This window comes from Hemiscyllium ocellatum, chromosome 49, assembly GCF_020745735.1.
Source record: "Hemiscyllium ocellatum isolate sHemOce1 chromosome 49, sHemOce1.pat.X.cur, whole genome shotgun sequence".
Taxonomy (NCBI): domain Eukaryota; kingdom Metazoa; phylum Chordata; class Chondrichthyes; order Orectolobiformes; family Hemiscylliidae; genus Hemiscyllium; species Hemiscyllium ocellatum.
In genome coordinates, this window is record NC_083449.1 from 6,208,301 (window position 1) to 6,235,331 (window position 27,031).

General features: G+C 42.5%; 1 pseudogene; it reads right to left on the reverse strand.

The window, feature by feature from the left end:
• The window catches only part of LOC132837120 (histone H2B-like), a 346,828-nt pseudogene that overhangs the window by 275,766 nt on the left and 44,031 nt on the right, over positions 1-27,031 (reverse strand).

Sequence of the window (27,031 nt, forward strand, 5' to 3'; positions counted from 1 at the left end):
AATTGATTCTTGATTGGTAAGGGGATCAGGGATACATGGAATGGGGTTGAGAAACATATCAGCCATGACCGAATAGTGGGGTATGCTGGATGGGCTGAATGGCCTAATTCAGGTCCAATACCTGATGGTCTTATTATCCTTTAAACTGCTTGACAGAGTCAATGTTGAGAGGGTGTTTCCTTTACATTGTTGGATCTACGACCTGAGGGAACAGCCTCAGAGTAAAGAGGCGCTAATTGATGACTGAGTCGAGGAAGAATACCTTCTCTCAGAGGATTGAATGTGGAGCTCCTTGCCAAAGGGATTTGTGTGTTGGGTCAGAGTCCTTGCGTATATCTAAGGCTGAGATATTGCACATACATTACATCACACTCGAATCTATAGAGTATGATAATTCATTAAATGAATTATTGAGCCATTACTAACACCTGGTATCAAATTCTATAAAATAAGGTCTCATTGAAGTATAACTATTCATTTTATAAGGTGTATCTGTGTATGCTTCGATATTCTCCAGTTCGAGATTACAATATTTTGCAGAACGAAAATATTTCTGCAAGGTGGAGGCATGGTATATCCTGTAATTTATCAGATAGAGCTAATTTACTACCCCGTTCTCGCAGCAGTTGGTATTCCAGGTTAGTTATTGAAACAAAGCAAGAAAATTTGCAAAGTAATTGTTTACCTTGTATTCATTTTCTCTGTACTGTTATATCAGTGTCATGAACAGTTGTTCTTTATTTTCAATGCTCAATGCTATTTCGGTGGAAACTGTGCCTGCAATATGAGAGATCAGAAATAATTAAGACAAGGGAATGGCCAACTGTCATTCGTTGGATTTCATGTGTAGTTTAAGACTGTTTAAATGACACATCATGTCTTATTTCAATCTGCTTTTTTAAAATTCAAGTTACTCGGTCATTCCTCTTAGCTGTAATGATCTTTCTGGTAGCTGTGAGTGTGAAATTTAACTTCATTCTTTGATTTGAATGTCGTCAACCCGTTTGCAGTTTAAGGTCATGCTCTTATAGAAAATCAGAAACTCAGATATGTGGAAATATTTTGATTATATAACACTGGATTGAAAATGTATGTAAGCCTGCAGGCACATTTTCTGTTTCTAGTTGCTCAGATACGTTCATGATCAAATGTTCAAATGGCACTCCACGTTATGTGAAATGCAGATCAGTTGACATCGAATCTATAGCTGTGAATACCTTGCTTGAAAAACGTGCATTGTCGCAAAAACAACAAAGTTAACCTCATTGTGAGCTATAACACTCAAAAGATCATTCTGGATTTTGTTGATGTACAATGAGCTTTGCAAAGTAATGCAACATTTCTAGATGCATGGAGTATAACCAAAAAGAACAGTACTGTTCTTTGCACATAAAGGGATCTTGATATGTTCCGTGTACTGAAATTGCTGCACGCTTCTACTTTGATCATGAAAATTGTTGATACAATTCATACTTAAATTTAAACAATTGTCTCTGTTAATTTGTTCCAGTCATCAACACGATCATGAAATATATCCAAATTCAATTTTATATTACAAGTAGAGCTAGAAATATCATAGTTTAATCAATTAAGAAGCTAATTCAGATGATTCTTTGAAAGGATGAAAGAGTCTATGATACCCTCAGAGTAATTTATACATTTCTTTTTTCTTACAGTTAATTTATCAGCAATTGTGATCTTAGCACGAGGCAAGTGTGGTCTTTCCAAATGCATTACTACATACCTCCTGGCAATGGCATTCGTGGACCTTGCTGTGGTTGTACTCCATGTGATATTATACAGGATTAATATCATGCATATGACCATCAGTTTCCTTTTTCTAACGCCAGTGTGCACAGTAAGCCTCGTCACCTACATTGTGTGTGTTGATTGTTCTGTATGGTTTACTGTGGCATTCACTTTCGATCGCTTTGTTGCAATTTGCTTTCAGAAGTTTAAGTCAAAATATTGCACGAGAAGAAATGCAATTGTGGTGGTTGTCACTGTATTTGTGTTGAGCTGCCTGAGGACCATCCCTTTTTATTTTATGTTTGCACCAGCTTTTATCATTGATAATGTGCAGTGGCATTGCGTTCAGACGCACGATTATCTCACCTCGCCTTTATGGGCAGCATTTGAATGTATTGACAGCGCCATAACACCTCTATTACCAATACTGTTTATTTTGTCTTGCAATACTTTAACTGTCAGACATATAGTAATAGCAAATCGAGTCCGAAAGATACTGCTAAAAAGCACTGAGCGTCAGAATGATTCAGAGATCAAGAATCGCAGAAAATCGATGATTTTACTTTTCACTATTTCTGCTAATTTTATAATTTTGTGGATGGTATATGTTGTGCATTCAATCAAATGGCCAGTGGTAAATACTTTTTACAAAGACAAATATTACAGCACTCCCATATATGTTATGCAACAGTTTGGTTTTATGTTGCAGCTTCTTTGTTCCTGCACAAACACTTGTATTTATGGATTGACACAGAAGAAATTCAGAGATGAGTTGAAGGATGGTTTCAAATTCCTGTTCACGCTCAACAGGAAGTTATGTCAACAACAATAAATAGCTTTGATTGTGGATGAACATGTAGATTGACAATTTACATGCAATTATGTTCGTGCAACTCAATTGGATCGAAACATACGAATTACGTATAGAAGTACACGTTTTGACACATGGAGGATGTGATCAGACCAAGCTTCTGATTGTTGTTCAGTCCCGGCTTTCATTCTCAGGATGTGGATATCACTGGCTAAGCTAATATTTATTGCTCACTCCTGAGGATAAGCAATGAGAAGGTCCCAGGCTTAACCTGCTGGCCCAGGCTCGCAGCCTGAGATATGACTCCAGGTCTATGGCTTGTCCAGGGTGCTGAACATGACAATGATGGTTATTTTTTATACCAGTACAGACCTTATGAACTCAACATCAGCTGTGTTAGCCAGGTAGACCCAGCGTGAGATCATAACAGTGACAACATTAGTGGAGGCGAATTGACACAACAGAGTAGCCCCTCTATGTAACAGGGGCAGCAGCATGTTGAAGTGCAGTTGCAGCTGTATTGCAGGTTTAGCTGCAGGGACTCTAGGCATCACAGTGGAGGAGCCCAGATCCAGGCCCGTTGCTAAGCTCCAAGAGGGAACAGTTCCAAATGCCACATACAAAAAAACTATAATATGAACCTTATTGTTTTATTTTTCTGGTTTCGTGTACTTTGTTTTGGTTTATTTTCTGTGTATTAAGTTGGTGTCAAGAGTGTCAACACTAAACAACATTTTTCACTGTATTTGTAAAAAGAAATGCAAGTAACAATAATTTCAAAAGTCAGCTAAGAATCAGCCATACTTTCATCGATCTAGAGTCCAGCCCAGGTAAGAATAGCAATTTCCTTCCCAAATGAGCATTAATATTACTGTTGACTCCACTGCCTAACTATACTTCCTACACATCTGCATTATACGTAAACTTTGTGACGAACAGTATACTTCACTTTGCAATTGAATTATTAATCCTGAACCGGTATTACTAGATGAAATGCTTCTTAATGGTAATTAAATTCCTATCCATTTGAGATTCTACTCAGAATGACCGCAAGTAACGCAGAATGGATAAGCAATATTTTGCAGATACTGGAATCCAGCTAACAAAAACCAGAAAAACCTAATGCCGAGAAACTCATTGAGTCTGGTATCATCTGTCTATGAAGAAAAGTAGTCAACTTTCGAAATCATCTGTAAATCACCTTCAAGACTGGAAGGGACTGGAATTGACTTTTTTATGTTGCTGACGAGATTTAGATAGAAAATATATTACAGAGAAAATGGCAAACCTGGATGCACAGGCGCATCAATCATATAAATGCGAAATCCAAAGTGTGACATTGAAGCAAAAGGTAAATGCTAAAACGCATAAAGGGGTCTGTTGTGTTCATAGAAAAAAAACATCAATCCACCATGAAAACACCGAATGGAGGCCAGGACAATAGTTAATGTAATAACCTACAGGACAATATACTTGTTCTGGAGGTTTTGAACTCAATGTTAGTTCAAAGTAACTAAAGAGACTAATAATTTATTTTATACCAATTTGGAGTGCGTTCGCTGGAACATTGTTACAAACATCAAACGGAAATTTGAGTTTCGGAGAAAAATGCTGTATTAAATGGCATGTAACTGGAAACTCAAGAACAGTTTTACTTTCAAAGTGAAAATGAGCCACAAAAAGGACACACATTCTGCATTTGGTTTTGCTGAAATAAAAGAAAATGCTGATATAAAAGAAAATGAAAATGATATAAAAGAAAATATTAAAACGTTTTTATATTTTTATACAATTATGGAGAGAAACAAAGACAGGTCCAGTATGCAGACATTCAACATTTACAACCTAGTTCTATCAGTATTTCTGCCTTTTTAAAAATTCTTAATTCACACCTGGGACATTGACTTCACTGAATAGGTCAGCATTTATTTTCTACTCCCATCTGCAGTCGTGGGGGGTGGGGGAGGGAGTTTCACTGACTCACAACGTCTCCTCATTGGAGAGAATTCCTTCCTCCTTCTCTCTATTTTGATACTGCCTCAGTCCGTTCAACTGAAACGATTATCTCTTGTTCTACACTTCCCACATGAGAAAACATCCTCTCTCCATCTCCTTTGTCAATTCCCCATGTAGCGTCCAATATCGCTTCAATCTCCTCTCGTGCAACACCAGAGAACCTGCTCAGTATCTGATCTAAAACAAAAAAAATCTCTGGAAATGATCGAATCTCCTCTGAACTCTCTCCAATTCAACTGCATCCCTTCTCAAGGAAGGAGACAAAACTCTATGCAGTTCTCCGGATGTGGTAACCCGAATACCTTGTACAGTGACAATAACACTTCAATACTTGCGTGCCCCATTCTTCTTACTTTTCTTATTACTTGCTGGATGTAACTGTGTACTATTTTCAGAAATTCATGCAGAACGACATGCAGACACCTCTGCACCAATTCATTTTGTAGATTCTCTCCCATTCACAAGATAAATTGCCTTTTCCAATTCTTCCAATACAATGGACAGCCTCACCACTCTTTGGACTTACCCACGCATAATTCAGTCTCAAACAGAAATCGAGAGAGTATCCTCGATATAAACTGTTGGGCTTGAGATTTGCAAAACAGCCAGGCACAAAAGTCCATTTGCCCCAACTGGTCTGACAAATGTAAAGTGACTGTGTTTGCATCACAGAGGGATTCTCAGCCCATTTGGACTGTGTTTGAATGCTGTTAGAAGATTCTTCCACCTCACTAACTTACCTGTGTTGTCGGGAACTGCTGGAAGAATCAGCTGGCGGAAATTAGAGAGAAAAAAATATGGGAATGTGTCCCTGTAAATATTCATTGTCACGTGCTTTGAAATAAGTCTAGTTTTTTTGACTAATGCGCAAGCAAAAATTATTCGAATGATCACCTTTCACTTATATCTGTGCTGACCAATCCTCTGACCACAGCAATTTACATTGTACATCAGCACTTTTAATTTTGTCTGCCAGTCATTCGCCCTGCCCACATCCTCACAAATTATCTTTCTACACAGTGTTTCATAATTTGTCTTTTTCATTCACACAACAGACGTGTTTACTGACCCCCACCCCAAGATGCCCATTTGAGAAGATAATGGGGAACTACATTCTGGAACTGCTGCAGTCCATGTGCTGTAGGTAAATCAGCAAAACTTTTGTGGAGGGAATTCCAACATGTTGACCGGAGGAACAGACGATATATTTCCAAGTCAGGACAGTGTGTGGCGCCCCAAATATCTGTTTCCCTTGCGCTTCCAGATGAAAGTGGTCGTGGGTTTTGAAGGGCCTTTCTGAGGATCTTTGGTGAACTTATGCAGTGCACCGTGTTGATGGCCCATTCTGTTGCTACAGAGTTTTGGTAGTGGAGGGAGGAGAGAGGAGGTCATGGCACCATACACACACACACACACACACACACACACACACACACAAAATTTCAAATAAACATTTCATGAGTGATGTTAGTTTGAAACTCACATTGGGTCCCGATTGGAAAATGATCACTGGCAATAACTGCCAAAGTGTCTCACCCACCTTTATTCCTGTTCTGGAGTTTAATGGGAAATAATGTGAGGAGAGAAATATCAGAAAGAGTGAGACAATGAGTACTGCCATCTCAGCGCTATGTTGGATTCAGAGAGTGATTTCCTGTCAATAAATCATTCTTTCAGTGAATGCCAATTCCTGTGTTGCCTGTTCCCTTTTGTCCTGATCCCCTGCCAACACCAATCCATTTGTCGGGAAAAGTTCGCTACTGTAAAATTCACTCTGCACCCTCACCATCGCAGTGACATCACTGTTTCTGAGCAGCTTCTCTTATTAACAACATCCCACCAATCCAACCCAGACTAATTGGTATAAACTCAAAAGATTGCTCAAAACCCAGTCACTCCAAATTGTCAACAATGAATGATTGCCCTCATTTTCACTGCTGACATGTATCAAGGCAAAACTTACATTTGTCCTCAACTTGTCAGTGGCAACTGGGAAATTCACAGAGAAACATCGAAAATAGCATCAGCAGGAAGCTATTCGGCGCCACCAGCCTGCTCCACCCATTGAATGAGATCACGAGTGAACATCCAACTTGGTCTTGTGTCTCCCCACGCTCCATTCAATCCTTGAGAACTCTATCCAACTGCTTCCTGAATAACATTGAGTGTTCTGGCCCTGACTGCTTTCTGTGGCAGAGAATTCCACAGGCTCTCCACTCTCTCGGTGAAGACATTACTTCCCATTTCACTCCTACTCTCTCTCTGTAAGACTGTCAGTCCCTGCTCCTGGAGTCTCCACCCCGTCATCATAAACAGCCTCCCCGTGTGAACTCTGTCTAGTACAGATTTGATTCTTTAGATTTCTGAGAGATTTCCATCCTCGTTCTACTAAACTCCAGTGGATAGATTCCTAATCCTAATCAATCCAATCTCTGTACACCTGTCTGTCCTGCCATCCCAGGAATCAATCTGAGAAATGTTGTCTCATTCCCTCCGTTGCCAGAATATTCTTTCTCACATGCAGAGACCCCAAACTGCATACAGAGTTCTCCAGGGCGTGGTCTCACCTTTTCAATTTTAGCGACACATCCCTGTTCCTGGATTTGAATCCTCTTACTAAAAGGTCTCATTTATCGAAGAAAGGATGTTACTCCCTCTCTCGCTCTCTAAAGATGTTGCCAGATCTACTGATTTTCTCCAGCACTTTGTGTATTTAACATCTAATATTAACTGTTTCTCTCGTAGTCTCCCCAGATGCTGACCGATATGCTGAGTTTTTCCATCTCTTTTTAGAGTGGTCATATCACGTCTTCAGCTCGAGTCCAGTGAAGAATAAGCACAGATCACAGATGAAGAATGGATTACCTGGCAGTGTGAGGTCGATGGAACTGCTGGTTATATTAGATATTGTTCCACTGGGACCTTGTTGATCACGACAAGCAGGTATCAGTCTTGGTGTTGAGACTGGATGGATTTAATAGCCAGAACTCTCCTGTCTGAGTTAAGGGTTTAATTCCCCCTGGCACTGTTTAGGGTTTTCTGAAAATCAGGTCCTGTACGCTGGCTCAACACATATTCAAGAAGGAGACGACTTCCAATCGGATCCTCCATTTTATTGCCTTTGTGAGTGAGGCAAATATCAGCAACAGCAACTGTAACAAAAGAAGACAAAGAGGACATAAAAGATCAGGTGCTGAAATTGTCTTTTTTTTTGGGTGTTATCTCCGTCTCTTGTAAAAGAAAAATGCGCTTACAAAGAGTTATTTGAACTATGGATGGCCAAAAGGTATATCATGCAAACACCACTCTCTTGAATTTCAATGCTGTTCCTATTGCTGCCGCCAACCCACCGCCCCCACATCCCCACCCATGGTGTCAACACCCTTAGGTTTACCATTATTGACCGCCATCCCACGCCACTGTCAACAGCCTAGGGGATGACATCACTCTACCCACCCCCACCCCACTATCTTCATCTTGGGGTTAACCATCACTGACCCCACCCCCACGCCACTCTCAACATTCTGGGGTATACTGTCACTGTCCTCACCCTTATTCCAATATCATATCCTGGAAGTTAACGTAACTGTCCTCACCCCAACACCATTATCAACTTCTTGGGTTTAACTTCATTGTCTCCACATCCATCCCACTAACAACATCGTGGGGCTAACTGTCAATGACCCCACCACTATACTATTCTCAACATCCTTGGGATATCATCATTGATACAATCCCCACCACAGGATCAACATTCTGGGTGTTAACGTCACCCTCCCCACCCCCACCCTACCATCAACTTCCTCTGGTTTACTGTCACTGCTGCCACACCCATCCCACCATCAACATCCTGGGAGTTACCGTCATTGTCCCCGCCCTCCTACTACTATTCAGATCCTGAGGCTTAATATTCTGGGACTCACCATCACTGTCCCCACACCCACACCACTATCACCATCATGGAGGTTACTCTCACTGTCCTAGCCCATACCTTACTATCAACATTCTGTGGGTCACTGTCACCTACCCAACCTCACCCAACTATCAAGATCCTGGGTGTTATCTTTGCTGTCCCAAACCCCCGCACAATTAACATCCTGGGGCAGACCGGCACTCTCCCCAGCCGCCCCCACCCCAGCACTAATAACTTCCCCGTGTTGACCATCAGACTTGTCCAACACCTATTGTCTAATCTTCGAACTTTTTTTGATGAATGGATTAACATGGAACCGTGGTTTCAGAGGTCTACAGGACAGAAAAAGTCCCTTCAGACGGCTAAATCCATACCTCTCAAAAGCAAACGTCTCCCTATTCTCTAATCTCATTTCCCTAGTACTTGGATTCAAAGAAGTTGCGAGTTCTCAGTTTAATTACTGATCAAGACGTCACATGGCTCTGTTGTAAATTGTTGTCAGAAATGCTCAGTTGGAAAAGAAGCCTGTTCAGAAAAAAGCATGACTCATACATATATATGAATGCGAGCAGCGGCTGAGTTTAAATGAACCCGGAAGACTACAGCTAAGGTAAGGCAGTTTGTTTTAACATTACTTACCGGTAGCGGGCTGCGGTGGGTTTTTTTTCTCTCTTCACAGAAAGAGCAGGAGAAGTAGTGGGAAGTGACGACCACCAGAGGGGCAGCCGGGAAGGAAAGCAGTGAGTATATAAATCTCACCTGCTGCTTACCTATTGTGTTTACAAACATAGTTGTGTGCTGCCTTGTTGGAATGCAGTTAAGCTGATATGTACAATGTGAAGCCTATTGGAAGATGACATTCTCCAAATTCCGTTTTGATGAAAAAATGTCTGTTGAAGATTTTTATTTCAGCGTTGATGGCCATAAACGTGGAGTACTGAAATAGAATTGCAGTTGTCTAAAGGAGGCTGTCGAAGATTCATTATGTTCTAACTCATGATAATTATAATCGGAACATGTTTTGTTATATATCATCCATATTGATCTTATTTTAATCGCAATTTACCTTTAAAACATTTCATCTCAATAAAGTAGCCCCCTTTTACCTTTCAATTCAATGATCAGAACACGATCTAAATTATTCATGTTGCAGGTTTGTTCAAGACATTCGATTCAGCAGTTTCACCCTTGCCCTTCCCTCCAACATAAGGTCAGGAGTGGGATGTTTGCTGATGTTTGCACAATGTTCAACACCATTCACCACCGCTCAGATACTGAGACAGGCCATGTTCAAATGCAAAGAGATCTCGACAATATCCAGGCGTAGGCTGACAAGCAGCATGGCAAGGACTGACCGGCCCTCTCCACAGATGTTGAGAGATCTGCTGACTTCTTCTAGTATTTTCTGTGTGAGAGGACAAAACTTGCAGAATGGAGATTAACGGGCGTATCTTTGGCCGGATGGGCGTTATTCTGTGAAATATGTTTGCTGCAGAGAGCCGTATGGGTCAGGATGTTGAATGTCTTTAAGTCACAGCTAGAAAGGTTCCGTTTGGTGAAGGTATCAAAGCTTACAGGGAAAAGACAGGAGATTTGATTTGAGAAACATTTCAGCCATGAGAAAGTGGTGGAGCGGGCCTGATGGGCTTTATGTCCTCATTCTGCTCCTATAACTTGTGGCCTACATCTGCTAGACCAAGGAAGATAATTTGAAGAAAATGAAAATGCTGAAATCCCTTATGACTGCCGAATAAATAAAGTACAAATGATGGTGCATCAGAAACATGTCACAGGAAATCAGTTTGTACAATCCCAATGCCAATTGCTGATTCTTCCATATGATTGTTCTCTTCGACAGCTTGTCTATTTCACTGTTGAGAGCTACAAGTGGATATTATGTTTATGCTAAAGGACAACATTCCACTTCTGAACCTCTTGCACAGTAAAAAAAATGTTACTCATTTCTATCTTCTACACTCAGTTTGCAATCATAATTCTATCAACCTCTCAAATGGAAAATGTGTACCTCTCTCTACTTTTCTTTGAACAGCTGCAGTATTGAGTAGCTCCCAAAAACATTCTGTCAAAATGGACTTTTGCATAAAGGGATTTGCCGTCATCTTATATCTCTGCAACTTCGGAATGTTATTTGTCCTTTGAAGTAGCTTTATGTCTGGCTCTGTCTTGTCAGTGGGACAGAGCCTACCAGAGACGGTGGCGATGTTACTTGGGACATAGTCCTGTTCCCATATTAGGATAGACAATGTTTTATGGACAATCTCTGACTGTTGCTTGATTGGTCTGTGAGAAATATACGGCAGGTCACTTTACATTTTTTGTTTCCATTTTGTACAATGGACAGGTAATATCACGTTATTTCTTAGATATTTTAAAATAAAGTAGACATTATTGCTTTTCAGTTGAAAACAATTGAACAAAGGCCAAAGAAAATGACAGCACAGGAAAAATGCCTTCGGCCCTCCAAACTACGCTGATCCAGATCCTCTACCTAACCCACCTATTTTCTAAAGCCCTTATCCCTTTCTCTCTGTTCATTCATGTACCTTTCGAGATACATCTTAAATGACGCTATCGTTCCCATTTCTACACCTCCATTGGCAGACTGTTCCTAGGTCCACACCACCTTCTGTATAACAATATTTCCACTCATATTTCCACTAAATCTTTCCCACTCACTTTGAAGTTGTGACCCCTAGTAATTGAGTTCCGCACTCTGGGAAACTCTTCTTGCTATCAACCCTGTCTATACCTCTCATGATTTTATAGACCTCAATCAGGTCCAACCACAATCAGGTCCGCCCTCAACCTCCGTCTTTCTAATGAAAATTCTAATTTATTGAACTTCATGGCAAGCACCCTCCATACCACGTGACATCCTGGTGAACCTGCTCTGCACGCTTTCCAAAACATCCACACTCTTTTGCTAATATGCCGAACAAATTGTATACTATACTGCAAATGCAGCCGAACCAAAGTCCTATACAACCGGAACATGATGCCAACCCTTGCACTCAATACCCCGTTCAATGAAGGTAAGCATGTCATATGCATTTTTGACAACTTTACTGACTTTGATTGTCACCTTCATGGAACAAGGGACCTGAACACCCAGATCTTTCTGTACGTCAATTTTCCACAAGACTTTTCCATTTGCTGTATAGCTAACACTTGAATTGGATTTGACTGCACAGATCTCTCTTGAAATGGTTTTTATTGTACACTTCGATCTTGAATCAGATTCGCTCTTGAAGTAAACAATAATTAAATTACCAGAGCACGCAAATAACTATTACATAATTCAGTGACTGGAGTAAACAGCTGATTCATTTTCAGATCAGTGAACACACATCTTGGTGTCAGTAAAGCTGTTAAAAATGACTTTGCAAAAAAACCCTGAATTTAGATACAGTACTACTGGGTCTCACAACTACCTCGAAAAAACTGGCAATCTCCAATATATGCGCAGAGAAGTTCCAAAGTGGAGCTGGACAGTTATTCACAAAGTTCCTCACAACAGATCAGTTAGAGATATAGATGTACAATGGGAAAATACATGGTCAAAAGACTATCATAGGGTTTCGTGCTGGTCCAAGCACAGTTCAACATCTGTAAAACTGGTGACAAACATGTCTTGTCAGTTTATCTCTTTTAGTGTGTCACCGAAATCCAATAATTCTGCAGCTTGGACCCAATCTTGAATGAAATTATTACAAAAGTGATGGATCCCTGCAGCACATGGCGTCTTACATTGAATCCCTCATAAAACATATCCAGTCTACGTCAGTTCCACAACGTCAGTATCCAAACAAAATTGTGCATCCAAATTGATGGCCAGAATGATCCCAGCCCAACATCCTTGTGTGTTACTTAAGTTGGAAATATCTGTGTAAATATTTGTAGCATTGTTCTAACAATTAACAGCAAAGTTAATGCTCGACTGAAGGCTCGACATCATTTGATAATACCCACTTTTCGGTTGTCAAATAAGTACAACATTAACCCATTTATTCGGTTCACATCTATGACAACATTGTGATGAATACAGTGAATAACTCACAATAAAGGGCTTTGTATAGGTGAGTGTCGATATCACATATTGAAATTAAAGTTTTATTTCCTCTTTGTACAAGTACTGTGTGTTGACATTCACACACAATCATTTTCATGGCAAGAATATTACTGGCTGTCTAAACATTCTCCAGTCAGGTATATAAGTACATGAAAACTGCTTCTGTCCATCTCCCAGGTCAGTAATGTGGCATGTGAATGTTCGTGTCTGGACGATGCTAGGTATGTAGGCCATGTCTCTGAAATACTGACAGATTGTTTGAAACATATTTTTCCCTCATTTGTTCACAGCAAACAACGTACAGACTGAACATAACCAGCCTGCACTCACAAAACCAAAACTCAATGTGTTCCTCGTGTTTTGACAATACTTTTCATCGTAATTTGTTCATGGAATTTTATTGGGCCATTATTTATTGCCCATCCCTTGTTGCCTTTGAGAAGGTGGTGGTGAGCTGTCACATTGAAGCACTGCAGTCCGTGAGCTGTAGGTAAACTTACAGTGCCATTGGCGATGGAACGTGAAACAGTGAATTGAAAAATAAACAATACACTTTCGAATCAGAGTGGTGGTTGGCTTGGAACAAAAGTTCAGCATGCATCTGCTGCCGTTGGCCGTCTTGTTGGTTGCCGTTTCAGAGGAACATTGTATGGTGACCATGGCAAATTTCTGCAGAGCACTGTGCAGATAGTAGTCATTGCTGCTACTGTGTTTCAGTGGGTAAGGATTGAAGCTGCACTCAGCCACGCAAATGGGGAGTATTTCATCACACACTCACACATTCAACGTGTGTCTTATAGGTGGTGGGAAGGCTTTCAGAAATAACGAGATGAGTTACTGTTGCAGGATTCCTAGCCCAAGACATCTTGTAGCCAATGAATTTATAAGCATCGAATGGTGTAGCGCTGGAATAGCACAACAGGTCAAGCAGCATCTGCGGCGCAGAAGAGTTCACACTTTTTCATAAGCCAACCACAGCAATGGGTGATGAGTTCATGTGACTATTCCAGATCTGGTGAATGGTTAGCCCCGGGATGGCGGCAGCTTGGAGTTCATTGGTGGTGATGGCATTGACTGTTAGAGATGTGTGTCAATTCTGTATTGTTAGAAATGATTGTTGCCTGGCACATGTGCAGTTCAAATTTTACTTGTCGCTTAAACACATACCTGAATATTTTATTTATCTAACTAATCGTAATGGTATTGAACATTGTCCAATCATTGACAAACACCCCCGCTTGTGATTTTACTGTGGATGGATGGTAAATAATGAAGCAGCAGAAGAGTGTTGTGCCGAGGACAGAGAACACGCTTATAACCTACTTCTAGTGTCTCTCACTCTGAGCTAGGAACCTGACTTCATGTTCGTTCTTCTCCAGAGGTGTGTAACAATACATCTGAACAGATTAATATCTATGGAACTGAGCGAGGACATGGCTAGCCTAAACAGATGGATGGTTCGTTGAAGCCATATATTTCTTGATGAAGGAATAGCGCTTCGAAAGCTTGTGCCTCCAAATTGGCCTGTTGGACTATGATCTGGTGTAGTGCGATTTTTTTTAACTTTATCCTCTCCAGTCCAATACCGGCTGCTTCAAACTATGAATCAAATTAGCCGAAGCCTGCCATCTGAGGGAGAGTAAAGTAGATCATCCCATCCATAATTCTGTCTGAAAATTTTTATGAATATTTCAGTTTTATCTTTTCCATTGTTGTATTGAGCTCTTGCACCATTGAGGAAGGAGATATTTGTGGAAGTTCGTCCTCCAATCAGTTGTTCAATGATCCAGCATCACTCACTCTTAGTGGATGTGACAGGAGTGCACAGGTTATGTTTCATTAGTTGGTTATGGTTTCACTTAGATCTATGAATCACTTGCTGGTATGCTACTTGGTGAGTAAGAGGACCTGTTCGGGAACTTTACCTCAGTTTTAAGTGTTTGCTGTTGGCAAGCACACCCCTGTATTCTTCATTGAACAATGGTTTATCCCCTGGCTTGATGGACAGGGTAAAGAGGAGCATATGCCAAGCAATGACACTGAAAATTGTGTTGAAGTACAGTTCTGCTGATGTTGGTAAGTCCAGAATCCCCTCACGTTCCCCCTGTGCTAGGTGACTAGATCTGTTCGAAATGTTCGAGTAAAAAATGAGGTCTGCCGATGCTGGAGATCACAGCTGAAAATGTGTTGCTGGTTAAAGCACAGCAGGTTAGGCAGCATCTCAGGAATAGGAAATTCGAAGTTTCGAGCATAAGCCCTTCATCAGGAATGAGTAGAGTTTGCCAAGCAGGCTAAGATAAAAGGCAGGGAGGAGGGACTTGGGGGATGGACGATGGAGGTGGGATAGGTGGAAGGAGGTCAAGGTGAGGGTGATAGGCCGGAGTGGGGTGGGGAGTAGAGGTCAGGAAGGAGATTGCAGGTTAAGAGGGCGGTGCTGAATTGAGGCAACCGACTGAGACAAGGTGGGGGGATGGGAAATGAGGAAACTGGAGAAATCTGAGTTCATTCCATGTGGTTGGAGGGTTCCCAGGCGGAAGATGAGGCGTTCCTCCTCCAGCCGTCGTGTTGTTATGTTCTGCCGGTGGAGGAGTCCGAGGACCTGCATGTCCTCGGTGGAGTGGGAGGGAAAGTTAAAGTGTTGAGCCACGGGGTGGTTGGATTGGTTGGTCCGGGCGTCCCTGGGGTTTTCTCTGAAGCGTTCCGCAAGTAAGCGGCCTGTCTCCCCAATATAGAGGAGGGCACATCGGGTGCAGCGGATGCAATAGATGATATGTGTGCTGGTACAGGTGAACTTGTGGCGGATATGGAAGGATCCCTTGGGGCCTTGGAGGGAAGTGAGTGTGAAGGTGTGGGCGCAAGTTTTACATTTCCTGCGGTTGCAGGGGAAGGTGCCGGGAGTGGAGGTTGGGTTGGTGGGGGGTGTGGACCTGACAAGGGAGTCACGAAGGGAGTGGTCCTTGCGGAACGCTGATACGGGAGGGGAGGGAAATATATCCTTGGTGGTGGGGTCCGTTTGGGGATGGCGTAAATGACGGCGGATGATACGTTGTATGCGGAGGTTGGTGGGGTGGTAGGTGAGAACCAGTGGGGTTATGTCTTGGTGGCGGTTGGAGGAGCGGGGCTCAAGGGCGGAGGAGCGGGAAGTGGAGGAGATGCGGTGGAGGGCATCGTCAATCACGTCTGGGGGGAATGTGCGGTCCTTGAACAAGGAGGCCATCTGGGCTGTGCTCAAGGGCGGAGGAGCGGGAGCGGACTCAAGGGCGGAGGAGCGGGAAGTGGACTCAGCTGTTCGAAATCTGTCCTTTTTGGCACAATTATAGTTTTACTCGTACCCAAGAGGTTATTCACAAAGTAAAAGTCAGACTTTGTCTCCAGAAATATTGTATACAGTAGTCACTGTTACTTATATGGTGAGAATGAGGTCAAATATGTTTCTTCCTCTTAGTCGATCTTCCCCACCCACCGCATACACAGGCTAGCAGCTATATCCTTTAGGACCCAAACATTTCGATCAGTAACGTTTCTGCCTAACATTCTTGGTGCTGGTTTTGAAATGGCCCACACAGTATACATTCTGCAAATTTGTCTCTCTCTCAGTCCTTCCTCCAAGTATTGTTCAATGTGCAGGAACACTAATCGATTAGCTGAGGGAAGAGAGTCAGAAGAAGGTTTCCGTGTCAATGTTTGACCAGACACCATGAGGCCTTGTTATGTCACATTGTTGCTTGAGCCATCTATGGGATAGCTCTCCAAATTCTGGCGCTAACTCTCGGATGCTAGGAAGGAGGAATATGCAGTTTCAATAAGGCTTTAAAATATATTTTTGTCACTGTCAACTGTGCTGTATGATTCTGAACCTTTGAGTCTTGTGATTGGCCACTCCAAAGTCCCTCTCCTTCAGTATCTCTCAGTGCCTTGTCTATTCCACGGATTTCTACATTTTTTTTCTCAAATAAGTCATTGCATAATTCTGTTTTTAAACTACCTACCTGTCTCACGGCAAATTTTCCTGTCATCTCCTCCAGATGCTACATCCTTAACTCCATAACCTTCAGCAACTAACCCCCAACTGTAAATTCCTTCAGAATATTTACTACCATTATTTCTCTAACCTCCTCCAAACTCTTCACTACTCCTTATTTCTCTAACTTCCTGCAAACCATACATCCGTCTCTCTCTGTCTAACCTCCTGCAGGCCTTTCCCCTCCTGATCTCTCTAACCTCCTCCAGCAGCTACAGAGCTCCCCTAACCTGTAACTTCCTCCAACTCCTACACCATTCCCTATTTTTGTAACTTACTCCAGACAATGCAAACCCTACACATCTTTCTAACGTGCTCTTGAATGTACAAACCACCCTATCACCATATCTACCACCAGCATCTACATATGACCCAACTTCTGTAAATTACCCCAGCCCCTGCACGATTTCCTATTTCTGGAAATTAGTCCAACCCCTGCACCAAAGTTATCTCTGTAAAGTACTCCAACCCGTAAATCTCTAACCTGCTCTGAAGGTGCCATACATCCGAACGCTCTAATGTCCTCCAGCATCTACACTTCTCCCTGTCTTGGTAACATCCTCCAGCATCGTCATCACCCCCAATTCCTGCAACTTGTTTAGCACCTCCACATCTCCCAATCTCTATAACCTCCACCAGCCTCTCGTCCTCTGCGGCCTTTTTAAACCTCATCGAAACCAAACGTTCCTCCTCATCTCTGTCGTTCACTCCAGCCTCCATTTCCCTCCCTATATCTCTGGTGTCCTGCATTACATATAACCATTCCTATGTCTATAACCTCCACCAACATTTGAATCTTTCTCCATCGCAGTAACTTCACCCTGCCACGACAGCCTTTCCCATCAATCCCTGTGACCATCTCCGGCCACTATACCTTTCCATATCTATGCAATCTCCTCCAGCCGGTCCAACCAGCAACCTTTGTAAACTTCATTCATCTTCTATGTTATTCCTGCCGTAAATAACCTCCTCCAGCCTCCACATTCCTCCTATATCTCTGGCATCCTGCAGCATCTACACCCATTCAAATATGTATAACCTCCATCAACACTTGCATCTTTCCCCATCGCTGTACGACTCTCCCTACCTCTGTGACCTCCTTCGGCTTCTGCACTCCACCCTGTCTCTGTAGCCTCTTCCAGCCATTACATTCTTCCCTATCTCTGTGACTTCCTTCAGCTACTACACCTGAAGAAGCTATTCCAATCTTTTTGAATCGGTGTGAAATTCTTGAAAACTCACACTACATCCCATATCTGTAATCTCCCCCAGCCAATGCTCCCCTTCATATCTGTCTCCTCTTCCATCATCTACAATCTTTCGAGTCTCAGTAGCCACCTAGACACTACTACCTTTGTCATCTCTGTAATCTCCTTCAGCATCTGCAATACTCCTTTTTCCTGAAACCTCATCCGCCACCATCCATCTTCCACAACTTTGCAGCATCCTCCTGCCAGACATCCTTCCCTATTTCAGTATTGCTTCCCAACCCTAGACACCTCCTTATTTCTGTAATCTCCATCACCTATTACTGCCCTTCATTTCACTGTAACCATATACATCTCATACTACCTCGTAACATCCAACCCCTACACTCCTCCCAATCACGTTAAACCCCAACAGTCCTTATATACTTACTGATCTCAGTACAGTCCTGCGCCCCACTACAAACCCTGCTTTCTCTGTACTCTTCTCAAATAGGTACATTCTCCAACATTTACGTAAGTTTCTCTGTCCTCCACATACATTTCCATTTCTACACTTCTTCAAGTTTCTGAAACTTCAATCAGCCCTGACATCCCTCCCTATCTCTGGAACTTGCTCCTGCCCCAACCAGCTTCTCATTGGAACCTCCACCAGCTATACCATTTTCCCTATCACTGTGACCTCCTGCTGTATGTATCGTTATTTATCTTTGTAATCTCGTCCAGCTCCTACACTGTTCCTTACCTCAGTAAGGAGGAGTCAGCTCTCATATTCTGTGTAATCTTCTTCAGTGGAACCCTCCTATCTCTGAAGCATCGGCTAGCCCCTTCACCTCTACCTATTACTGCAATACTCATTAATCATTCCAGCACACCCTAATGTTATAACCTCCACTAGCAACTAAATCATTTCGTATTTCTCAAAACCCCACCAGCCCCAACTCCATTCATTTTCTCTGTACCTTCCACCAGCTCCTTTGTTCCCTCCCCCTTATCACTGTAACGTCCTCTAGCACCTACGCCCATCCTATGTTGCAGACTCCTCCTGCATTTCCACTCATCTATTTCTTGTCGACTCCACCAGCACTTGAATGCCTTCCAATCCCTGGAAGCAACTGCAGCACCTACACCCCTCTCTATCATTATAAATCTCTCAAGCCACTACATCTCTTCTCACCACGGTAAAAGCCTTCCTTCCTATCTCTGTACTATTGGCCAGCTCCTACACCACTCAATATTTCTGTCACGTTCTCCAGTCGCTAAATGCTATCCTATTTCTACATCCTTCTCCAGCACTGACACTCTCAGTACTTCTGTCGTCATCTCCGGCGTTTTTCCATCCCTATCACTGTAACCACTTCCAGCATTTCTTCAGCCCTACCCGTGTTGTCTCCACCAGCACCTGCACTACTTCCCATCATTGTATTCTCTGCAAACGCTGACACAACTCCCTCTTGCTAAAACCTCCTCCAGCCTATGTATCTCACCATCCCAAAATACGTCCCCTTGAATCAGCAGTCTCCATTGCAACTCCGGTAGTCGAGTGAGCCCGACCAGAATGCAGCCAAGAATACTTATTTCGTGAAAATGAAGTGAAGGCTGAACTGCAATGGAAGCAGACAATGGGACTGTTGGGTAAGTGAACAAAAATGTTGGGGCAGTGGCTAAACACAAAACACTGCAGATGCACTTTCTCTTATACGTCCTACCCATCCAGCAAAACAAATCTCTGCGTGAAGTGTTGATAATGTAAGGACTTCTTTTAAATCTATTTTCGCAATTTAGAGCAGAGCGAATGGAGGCTTGGGAAGTAGCATGCTCTTCTTGCCAGATGTGGGAGGTAACGGTCACCACTGGTGTCACTGTTGACTTCACCTGTGAGAAGTCTACCCATCTCCAGCTGCTCACAGACCGTGTTAGGGAACAGGATTGGAGCTGGAGCTAGATGAACTTCAGATCATTCGGGAGGCTGATAGAGATGATTTAGAGGGAGGTAGTTAAGCCCAAGATGCAGAGCAAAGGTAGCTGGATGACGATCAGGAGTGGGAAAGGCAATAGGCAGTTAGTGCAGGGAGCCCCTGCGGTTGTCGCCTTCAAATAACACGTATAACGCTTTGGATATTGTTGGCAGTTAGGTCTATCAGAGAAAGGTACAGTGAGCAAATCTCTGGCCCTGAGCCTGTCTGTGTGGCTAAGTAGGGAGGGGTGGAGAATAAGAGAGCGAGGAGAGATTCAATAGTGAGAGGAACAGAAAGGAGTTTCTGTTGTTGTGAGCAAGACTCTGGATGGTGTGTTGCCTCCCAGATGCCAGGGTCAGGAATGTCTCAGATTAGTTGAAAGGGTGAACAGCCAGAAGTCGTGGTACATGTCAGGCCAGTGACATTGCCTGTTGTAACGATTATGGAGACTTGCATTTCATAGGGGCAGCAATGGATGTTGGATGTTTCGTTGTTTAGATGTTTCCGCAGGAATAGGGAGGGAGGAAAAAGAGGTGGGTGAGTGGCACTGCCAATCAGCGATGACATTCCAACTGCAGAAATGTCAGTTGACGAATAGGGTTTGTCAACAGAATCAGTGTGGATGGAAGTCAAAAACAGGCAAGGAGCAGTCCTCTATTAGAATTCTGTAGACCCTCAATGGCAACAAAGAAACGTGGTATCAAATTGGAAGGCAGTTTTTGGAAATGTGCAGAAGTAAAACGGTTTTGTCATGGATGATTTCAATTTCGCACATATTGATTACAACCTCCTGAATGCAACTTGCTTGGAAGGAATAGATTTTGTCAAGTATGTCCAGGAAATATTTCAGGCAAATATGGAAATAGATTGCCTAAAGTAGGCTATACTGGATTTGTTGCTTGGCAACGAACCAGGTCAGGTGTCAGATCTCTCGCTTGGAAAACGTTTCGGTGACAGTGAACACAATTCCTTAAACTTTACTGCAGTCATAGAGAGGGATAGCAGGAGACGGTACGGGAAAATACTTATTTGTGAGAGGAGTGGGAAGTACGATTGTATTAGGCAGGAACTGGGACGCCTAAATTAGGAACGTATGTTCTCAGGGAAATGTATGGCATAAATTTGAATGGTTTTCTTGGTGCTAGTGCTGGATAGGTTTGTGCCACTGAGGCAAGGAAGTGATGGTCGTGTGAAGGAACCTTGACAGATAAGAGATGTGGAACATTTAGACAAGAGAACGAAGGAAGCTTAAATTAGTTTGAGGAAGCACGGATCGACAGGGGTCGACAGCGTTACAAGGTAGCCAGGCAGGAACTGAGGAATATACTTAGGAGAGCTGGGAGAGGCATGAGAAAGCCTTGGCGAGTAGGATTAAGGAAAACCCCAAGTCGATCTACACTTATGTGAGGAACAAGACAATGACCAGACTGAGGGTATGACTGATTAAAGATAGTGAAGGGAAGTTATACCTGGAGACAGAGGAGGTACAGGAGGTCCGTAATGAATACTTCGTTTCAGTGTTCACTAGTGAGAGTGACTTTTACGTTTGTGAGGACAGAGTGAAACAGGATGATATGCTCTATCAGATTGGTATTAAGTAGGAGGATGCACTGGAAATTTAGAAACACATTCGGATATATATGTCCCCTGGGCTAGATAGGATATATCCAAGGTCACTACGGGAAATGAGGGGAGAGACTGCTGCATCATTGGCAATGGTCTATGCGTCCTGTTTGTCCACTGGAATAACACCAGATGACTGGAGGTTGGCAAATGCTGTTCCTTGTTCAAGAAAAGGAATAGGATAACCCTGGGAAGAATAGACCAGTCAGTCTTAAGTCAGTGATGGGCAAATTATTTTAGAGGATTCTGCGAGGCAGGACTTATGGTTATTTGGAAAAGCAGTTTGATAGGAGAAAATGAGCATGGATTTGTGAGGGTCAAGTCATGCCTCACAAAACTTATTGAATTCTTTTTGGATGTAAAAAGACATGTTCATGAATGAAGAACAGTGGAAATGGATTACATGGATTTTATCAAGGCGTTTGATGAGGTACCCATTAGTAGCATGCCATGTAAGGAAATATGGCTATCTGGATACAGAACTGGTTGGCCAACAGAAGACAGAGGATGGTGGTACTTGGAATGTATTCAGCCTGTAGCTCCGTGACCAGTGGTGATCCTTGGCGATTTGTGTTAAGACCTCTACAAATATCACAGGTAGCTGTGAGGGCCACTGTTCCCGAATTCAGGTCTTTTGGAATCCAATATTAATGTAGGTCGTGATTTCAAGTGAGGAGTTTCGCTATCCAAACAATGATGAGATATTTACTCTGTTTTGTGAGTTGGAAAATAATAAAATGTGAACTCTGGCTATTTCACAGAACAATGCTTGTAATATCTCTGAGACCAGCTACGTTGTTACTATATTAATGGAAGTTAAACAGAAAGTCATGACAACCCTTTATGGTACAGAAATAAGGAATATACTTTTTTTATTTTATACTGAACAGAGAATACGTTGTCTGATTGTTGTGGTCATTACAGTTACATTTTCAATATCAGTACTCAAATTGTCGCTCTGACATTTCAAATGTTGTTGGCCTCTGAACCATTACAATTTCATGGTGAGCAAACGATTGAACAATAGTCTGCGCATTTGAATATAATTAGCCAATTTAGTTTCTCTTGGAGGAGGTGTAAGGCATGCTTGACGTATCTAATCTATGTGGAGCGTTTATGGACTGGGGGAAAAGTCAGTGTCAAGGTAGGTGGAAATGGAGTTCAGTGGGGCAGGAACAGGCTGAGACAATGGGTTGGCCAGGGTGGTCAGGCTTGGAGATGTTGGGAAGGAGATAGAATCAGGCGGTGCGGGGTTCCAGGACAATGAGGTAGGAAGCTGTGGGTGTGTGATCTCCTGGGGTGATGAGGTTCTGTATCGTCTGAGAGATGACGATTTTGTGATAGGGTATGGTGTCATGGTCGAGGGGGCGGTAGGAGGAGGTGTCTTTGCGTTGGCGTCTGGCTTCGGCGGTGAAGAGGTCAGTGTGCCATACTACCACTTTACACCTTAATCTGCTGGTTTGATGGTGAGGCTGAGATTGGAGCAAAGGGAGTGGAGGACTGCGCATTGTGTTTGTGAGAGGTTGGAGACGGGGGCATGTGAACACGTTGAGGTGGTTAATATCACGGCGGAAATTGGAAATGAAGAGATTGAGGGCAGGTAATAGCCAGCGTGGGGTATCCAGGTAGATGGAGTGTGATGAAGGTGGGAAAAGGGGTCCTCAGAAGGTGGGCAGGAATCTTGATTGTAAAAGTGAGCACCGAGGTAGAGGTGATGGAAGAAGTGTTCTACATCATAGCGTGTATTAAATTCATTGATGTGTGAATGGATAGTGATAAAGGTGAGTCCTTTGCTGATGATCATTCGTCAATAAGCTCCACATTTCAATCGTGCACATCTCTTTCAGTTTCCTTTCCCATCCAATACATCCTAAATATCGCCTAATGGTATCATAATTGCTTTCCCCCCAGCTGTACCTCTTGCCCTGCGATATATTCCTGTCACGTACGAGCGCTAAAGTGAACATAATAAACAGTGATGTTTAACTTATCTCTGGGAATTTAGAGACAGGTAATAAATCTTCGTCCATCCAGTGACAGCCAGATTCCATGAGTGGAAATAAATCTCAGTCAACACCCCATCCAAATCATATCTGATGGCTCAATTTTACTGTCTAATTGAGTACTCCCATTTTCTACATTTTAAATCTGTTCTTTTCTTACCAATTTACTTAATCTATCTTCAACTTATTAATCCAAATTTGTGAACTTCCCACAATTAGTTGCTTCCACGAAGTTTGTAAAGAACAAAGCTTTTTGCTACAAAACACAAAGTTCCTTTATCCAGCTCATAACGTTCATTGTATTGAGTACTGATCCTTGTGGCAGGCTACTGTGTACAGCTTCTCAGTCTGATAAAGACGTAGATACCCAATCATCATTCACATGGAATAAAATAGTCAAGACTGGTAACGGAATGCTGGCCTTTATATTGACAGAACAGTAGGACAAGGCTGAGGAAGTTATGCTGCAGTTGTGCAACACCTTGGTTGGAACCCACTTGAAGCAGGTCCAGACAACACTCCTTGTGAAGGACAGATTGGCCTGGAGGTGCGGGCGGGGGTACTGGACGTAGAACATAGGTCCACAAGAACGATTCTTGGACTTCAGGGTTTAAGGTATGAGGAGAGATTATAGAAATAGTGCACATTATCTCTATAATATCGAAAGTTAAGGGATGATCTGTTTGAAGCCGTCACGATATTAACAAAAAAAAACGAATGGATTATTCGAAAACATTTCAATTGTTCAGAGATTCGTGAAGTAGGGAGAACATAGTCTAAGAATGAGCTCCAGAACATTCAGGAGAGAAATTAGGAATCACTTCTCTCAAAAATGGTAGTGTAGGTTTGGAACTCTCTTTCACAAACAGCAGTGGATGCTGGATCAGTTATTCGTTTTCAATCAGAGAGATACATTATTGTTAGGCATTTCCCATATGGAGTTCTGCTACAGATCAACCAAAATCTCATTGAATGGGAGAAGGTTCAAGGGTCTGAATGTTCTACTCCTGTCTTCCATTCTTTTCAGATTCCTAAATAATGGTTTAGGCATTAGGAAGGAGAGAGAGAGAGACAGACAGACAGAGACGTGGAGATTCTAAAATAAGGCAAAGAGCTGTGGATGCCAGAAAATTGTTCCAAAATCAGAAAGTGCTGGGGAACCTCTGCAGGTCTGGCAGCGCCTGTGGAAATCGAAAGCAGACTGAACATTTCCAGTCGAGTAGTCCTTCTTCAGAATGGTAGAAATAAAGACAGTGCCAAATAAAATAACGAGGAAAGCAAAGGAATTGTTAACAGTTGTTGACAGGAAATGTTAAAACCCACCCGCAATGCCTACATGAGTTATCTTCAGCACTGCCAATCCATTGTTACCTCCTCCTTCTCCATCCTCTACTCTTCTCTGGCTTCCTAGAAATCAGCCGTTTGTCTGCCCACGCCCTTTTCTCTCTTTCTGGGAACTGTCTCCATTTATTTTTCACAATCTCCATTCCACATTACGAGATGCGTCTCGATCTGTGGAAGGGTTATTCGGCTTCCCAGATCATAGTCAACCACATCACTGTTGGTCTGGGGTCACGTGTAGGCCATACCAATAAGGACAATAGATCTTCGTCCCACAAGGCGTTGATGAACCAGATTGATTTTTCCTGACAACCTGCATCAGTTTCATGATCACTATTACATTCTTAATTCCAGGTTATCACTGAATTCAAATTCCAATCTCTTCCACGGGAGATTTGAACTTCGCTGCCCAGAATCTTACCTGGGTCTCTGGATTAATAGTGGATCGAATCATAATAAGTGTGGGAGAGATGTGAAAACGTTTTCGGCAAGGTACATTGGATGCTGGATGAATTATTTGATTAAAAGCGCAGACAGATATTTCTTTGTTAATTAAACATATTAAGAAGTGAGGCGCCAAAGGCAGATCTATGGAGTTGGTTGACAGATTAGCCACAATTTCAATGACCCCCCCGCCCTGAGGGGTTGAATGAGCTACTTGTATTCTCTGACATTCTAACCTCTTTTATTTATATATATTTGCTTAGGATGCCATTAGTCTCTTTTACTGTATATTTCATTGCCGATAAACCCAACCTTGCCACCATCTCCCCATTGGTCCCTCTTTTTGCGTTTATTGTCTGCAACCTTCTCCATGTCACTCTTTCTGGTAATTAATCCACACTTTCCCTCATGTTCCTTCGCTTCCAAACGTATTCTGTATCAGAGGCTGTTCTCTCTACAAGAGAATCTATTCAGGCTTTGCATTACCAGGAAATAAGTGATTTGAGTTTGATTAAGAATCGCTTGCTAACCGTAATGATGTGATAGATCAAATTGACGTTGTCACCTGGGATAAAAGAACGACAGAAATCGAGATTTTCTCTGCACTTCTTTAAGCAGTGAGAGTGAGTATTTACTTTTGGCAATTGTTTCTGTGTACTAAAACTTGGTGCTGATTGATACACAAACCGAAAATGTTTTAAGAACCTGCATCTCCACTCTTACTTTGGAGAGAGACTTCTGGTGATTCAACCACAGCTCACAGGAGGGAGGTACGAGAAGGAGAGTCATCAAGCAGTGTGGCACACAGCCATTAGGGCCAACCACCCTTATCTCGCCTGCAGTCTATTAAATGATGACAAATAATATTCATTGGATCTATAACGTGTCGACCAGAATGATCACTGGGACCATGGACTGTCTTTTGAATGAAACATATTGATACTCTATTCGCTGGAGTTTAGAACAGTGAAGGTGGTATTCTCATTGAAACAAATATGTGCTTTGTGGGTTCAATGCTGAGAGAATGTTCCCCCTAAAGGGCGAGTCTAGGACCAGAAGATATTCTCAGAAGAAACGGGCATCAATGGATGAATGAGATGAAAAAGAATTTCTCTACTCGGAGTGTTGAGTGTCTTTGTCCTTGCCACAGAGAAATGAGTGGGTGGGTGGAGTCAGTGTATATATTTAGGGCTTAGACAGATGGCATTTTGAGCTGTGAATCAAAGGTTGCAGGAAAAGTGAACTTGAGGGATGTCAGATCAAACACGATCGTATTGAATGTTGGAGTATGCTCGAGGGGCCAAATGGTCGACTACTGTTTCTATTTCTTATTGTCAAATGGAATGTGTCCAATCAAGGGTTCCGTGCAAGTTCCAAACATGGTCTATAAGCTGCGTCTTTATCCAGTCAGTGCAAGCCAGTTTCCCGATGGAGACTGAAAAGCCATATGACGTGCACAGAATTTCTCTTTTTTTTATGGAGAGGAAAAGGCACCACACAGTTAATCATTCCAGGATACTGGGTCTTTTCAATGGGATAGTTCTTTTCTCCAACACACTGACACCGTATTGGAAAACCAGGCTGTAAGAATGGGTTATAGCTCTGTCAATGACATTTCTGATTTATTTTGAGGATACAATTGGATAAAGTTGAATGCAATGGTATCATCTCAAATGGTTGCTTCTACATGATATGTTGGACTTCACTTGAAGGGAGTCTCCAGCGTGGTATATACAGTGTCCCAAATATAGTGTATTGTGTTTTGCCTGCCAACCTATTAGATAGCAGTTCTGAAGAAGGGTCACTGGTATAGAAACATTAACAGACTCTGTTTTTCCACAGATGCTACCAGACCTA